Source organism: Notothenia coriiceps, unplaced genomic scaffold, assembly GCF_000735185.1.
Source record: "Notothenia coriiceps isolate Sejong01 unplaced genomic scaffold, NC01 NC01_scaffold00025880, whole genome shotgun sequence".
Lineage (NCBI taxonomy): Eukaryota > Metazoa > Chordata > Actinopteri > Perciformes > Nototheniidae > Notothenia > Notothenia coriiceps.
Window position 1 is genome coordinate 18,206 of NW_011358581.1, and position 5,014 is coordinate 23,219.

Genomic DNA, 5,014 nt, shown 5'->3' on the forward strand with positions numbered 1-5,014 from the left:
CAGGGGCCATTTTGATATTAAATTCAGGCTGCTTCTTTTCATGTGGTAATGGGCTGGAGTGAAATCATCTCTTAACTCAACTGAAAGCTGCGTTTGCGGGCTTGTTGGGAAAGTGAATAAATGGCGACTATTAATTACCTGACAGGCAGGATGTGGAGGACATCGCTCAGGCGTAAGCTCTGGAGGTATTAATTAGTATTTAATTATAAACCTTGGTCATAAATATCAATAAAGGTTTCATATATTTTCACTCGGGAACAGACTAATCTGAAGTGGGAGAATTACTCAGATCTGCAGATGCTGTGGACTTTATATTGTTTCTACATCTGTGTGTGTCTGTTTTGGAGTTTTTCTATATGCTGCTGTTTCTGTAAGAAGCGCCAAGTTATTGAATGTATGTAGCGTAATAATGCTTGTTGCTTCCGCCATGCTGTCCATTTACTTTTGATTTATTGTCCTTTTATTAAGCACATTTACTCAAGTGCTGTACTTAAGTACAATTTCTAGGTACTTGTATTTTATTTGAGTATTTCCATTGTATGCTACTTTGTACTTCTAATCTACTACATTTCAGAGGTAAATAGTGTACTTTTACTCCACTACGTTTATTTAATACCTTTAGTTACTCTACAGACGTGGATTAATGATGTGAATATAATCAACTCTTAAATAAGACCCTGCAGTATACAAAGCCATTCAAACTGGGTGCACCTTTACCAGCTTTGATAACACTTTAAAGGTCACCTATTATGAAAAATCCACCTTTTCATGTCATTAATACATAAACATGTGTCCCCTCTGTGTAAAGAGATTCTGAAAGTTTCAGGAAAAAAGATTGGCTCACTTTTTGTCCTGATCCATTTATATGAAAACCTGTCTGAAAACGAGCTGATCAGATTTTGGCCACTTTATGATGTCATAACAATTTTTTGGCTTGTGTAACCATTAGCCCAGTGGTGACGCACCGCTATTGCAGGGGGGGAGCGTGAAGCTTGGGAAGAAGTTGTAAACAACTTTTTTTACTCGTAAAATCAATCAAATTGACACATTTTTAACACAACCGGCAGTTAAAAGAAAAGTGGACGAGCCCACGACAAGCCTTTCAGCTATAATGCCAAAATCAACAAGCCCTCAGACGCTGTTTCCTGAAGATGATGTGTTTTTCCGCCCGGGGGCGGGTCGATGGGGTTCAACAGGTTAAGTACCTCAATATAAGTACAGTACTTGAGTAAATCTACTTACTACTGTGCTAGCAGCCCATAATCCACACTATACAATTAATCAATGTGAATTCTGTTTCTAATTTGTTTAGTTTTTCCCCTAAAAAATAACAAAAATAACCTATAATAAAAATACTGTTAAAGAACCGGATCGATAAGCAATACTTGTAATTATTTCAATTAGGCCTCATTATTTCGTGGCACAGGATAATCTGCCAATACAAGCACTTTTGTTCATGTTCAATCCATAATAATATATACAATTATAGTTGGATCTTTTTGTCTTGTTATTATTAGCAGAGAAAATGTAATGTTTGTACAATATACAATTAATTCTACCAATCTCGGTGGGAGCCGGATTAAATATTACACAAGGGGGGCCTGACTGAAAAAGATTGGGAGCCACTGCATTAGCCAATAACCAACCAAGGTAACCCCCCCCCCCTTTATCACCTGAATCTCCTCCTAGAGCACCATTGTGTTGTTTTTAACCAAATATCTCTTAGAGGGGCGTTTTCATCTAAAGTAAAAGACAGAGAATCAGCACTTTTGAAACAGGGCTGAAACAGAGGGGATTATGGGTAATGCTGCAATGATCTGTTTGATGTTTGGAGCCAAACACTTCAGAGACATGTTTTGTATATATCTGAGACCTATAATATATTGATGAAAAACTGTATAATAGGGGACCTTTAATGCATCAATAATTATAAAACATATCATATTATATTATTCTGATATGCGCTAATCTTCATGATAAGTACTTTTGGTACTTTAAGTATATTTTGATGCTAATACTTTTGTACTTTTACTTGAGTAACATTTTGAATGCTTTTACTTGTAACATAGTATTTATAGACTCTGGTACTTCTACTTTTGCTCAAGTACAAGATCTCAGTACTTCTCCCACCTCTGGGTTCTTAACTTTATTCTCTTTTCTTGTTCATTCTTGTGCAGCAGAGGAAGGCATGTGTTGGATTATCAATTGTATGCACGGGCTGCCAATGTCCCTCTATAGAAAGATCATGTGTTGTTGTTGGTGGCTCTGTGGCGTGAGGCTGTTCCTCTAGTGTGGGTGTTGACATTCATTTCAGATTTATTTTGAAGCCTACAAATATTGATATCCAAGAGCATTTATAAAAGTTCTCTTACTTTGAACTGTTCCCATCCCTGTTGAGAAGTAACAGCTGACTCACATAGCTTTTATTTTTTATTTTAACTTACTCGACCACACTTGGTTGTTAATAAAGCATTTATTTATTTATATAGAATAATTCAAAAACAAGGCAATTCAAAGTGCTTTGCTAACAACATTAAGACATTGTAAATTGATTACATCTTAAAAACAATGAAATACACATAAAATAGTCATTAAAAAGCCAACAGAATAAAATAAAAACAAGCTATTATAGAATAAGACTGGTAAAAATAACAATAAACTATTGACAGTGCTGTGTTAGATATGAAAAGGAAATTGATTTGTTAAAAGGAAAAGAAAATAGCAAATATTTCAACCAAAATCCCATCCAGATGTTTTTAAATCCTGGCTCACATTGTAAAAGGCTCCCAGTGAGGAGATGGTACTTAATGCTAAAGAGCTTCACTATCAGCTCCACTTGTTAATGCCAGTCAACAGGCGGAGAGGCCGCTCTGTTGCTAGGAGACTGGAGGATGTGTTCGAGGCTCTGATGTGTCCGTCATCACCGGCCGCTGGAGTGACTTGAATTAAACCGTTTCTTGAATTAAAATAGCGATCACACTTTAGCAAGGTGATGTTGCAGTTACATAGAGCAGAGAAACATAGAAACACGGCTCTTCAAACAAGTGAAGAAACGGCCTTACAACAAGAGAAAAGATCTTACCATAATTACACATTTAATTGAGATGGAAATCCAGCGGAATAATGAGCTGAGTTAAGCTGCTGGTTCACCAGGGTCTTCCTGTGCTTCAGTAAAAAAGCGTTTTATTGTGAAGAGGTGGCCTTTCAGGAAACACCTAATTGCTATTGGCTGTTTCGTGTCGCGGTGACATTTATGAAAACTTTATGGACAGCTTGTGACATTTTGGATTCCCTTTTAAAGCTGTGAATATGACGCTTTTCTACTTTATGGGCCACAGGACTTTAAAATGAAAACAACAACAGGTCTCTGGTTGGCTGAGATGAAAGAGCGACGAAAGAAAAGAGAGTGGCAGTGATTTCATCCTGCGACGAAAGGTCATAAATATGATGCATTTTGATGGAGACAAAGGCCTTTTCACAGGTACTTGAAATGATAAACGGATGTTCAGACTCTAGCAGAAGTTTGTCTAATGTTTAATTAGAAACAGAATGTATTGAAATGACAACTTTGATGGTTAACGCTTCAACACTATGATCAAACAAATAGCAGATGGTAAAGATGGTATTTTTAAAAGAATAACAAATTAGAAGGAAAAAAAGATTTAAAAATACAGATTTCAGTATTCTGAGGCTCTGAGCCCCATTTATTTTCCTCACAGACGGCAGCAAAAGTCCGGAATTATACGATTTAAAATAAAAGAAATAATTGTGGCTTGCTATTGAGTAAGAACATGTTTTTATGAACCACACAGCTTCCGGTCTTCCTATAACACGTAATGCCGTGAGACTACCAATAGAAATACATTGCTTTTCAAATCTGTGCAACACGAAAAAAATGGGAAAATCGTGTTGGTGAACACGAATCAATAGATTAAAAATCGTGTTGGTGAACACGAAATGCCATGAGACTGGGTTGAGATATATTATAGGTGCAGAGAGGAGTTGGTTTATTGTGCCCCAATGTAAATCCTGATGTGAGAGTTAAAGGACGGTCAACAATATAATGTACCTTGGTCATTTTGGATTTATCGTGGCATCTATTCTTAATTAAAGTGAATTTATTTTATTTCAGTCATTTGTGTGTATGCAGGTGTGGGACATTCCAAATGTTCCAAAAGTGAGCACTCCACGAATCGACAACAATTTGCCAGGGTAAAATAAAACATTGTCAACATATTATTTTGTGCCACAAGAAGCAGAATGTTTTAACAGTACAGTAGTTTGAATATATTTGTTGTTTACCTTTATCAGACCTCTAAGGCACCCACAACCAGCGTCTGATCGGGTAAGACTAAAAATGTAATTATACCATGTAGGTTTGAATTTGTGAACATGAAATCAAGAAATACCTTTTTTTGTGCACTTATTTCCTGGGTAACAATAGGATAGAGCACCAACCCCATTCCAGGAAGAGGTCCAGTCTGCCCCGGGTCAGAACAACTTCTATAGGTAAACGATGTTGACAGTTGCATCGTGACACAGTTGTTTGGTGTGTATCTTTATTTGTACATGTGTTTGTTTGTATAGCCTCCAATCACAGTGGGTAACATTGCCAGGAAGCAGAACAATTATACTTTCATACATTTCCAAATGACACCCACAATATCTGACATCTTAGTGAAGACGATACAAAAAACACCCAAAAATATTTGCATCCATTTTAAATGTTTACAAGGATTGTGCAGGAGTATGACAAAAGTGCTGTTGTCAGTTTAGAACCCAATGTATTGAAAAAACAGGAAGAGGATCGACATCCTTTTGTAAATATGACTGTCATGCATATATTATGTATTTGAAAATAATTATTCAACTGTCTTCTCACTGCAGCAACTACACAAATGGGTATGCACTTATCATTATTGATAGCCAGTCTGAGCCAGAAGACAAAATGGAGCAACGGTATTAATTGTTACTATTACCACTTAATTGTTCTATCACACACAAACACACACAC

At 36.5% G+C, this 5,014-nt stretch overlaps 1 long non-coding RNA gene across 1 annotated transcript; it reads left to right on the forward strand.

The window, feature by feature from the left end:
• The first annotated feature begins 4,214 nt into the window (after window positions 1–4,214).
• Window positions 4,215–4,989, forward strand: LOC104956361 (uncharacterized). The gene is made up of 3 exons (XR_799540.1): window positions 4,215–4,345; window positions 4,445–4,509; window positions 4,888–4,989. It is a non-coding gene; the product is annotated as an uncharacterized lncRNA (long non-coding RNA).
• The last annotated feature ends 25 nt before the right edge of the window (window positions 4,990–5,014 follow it).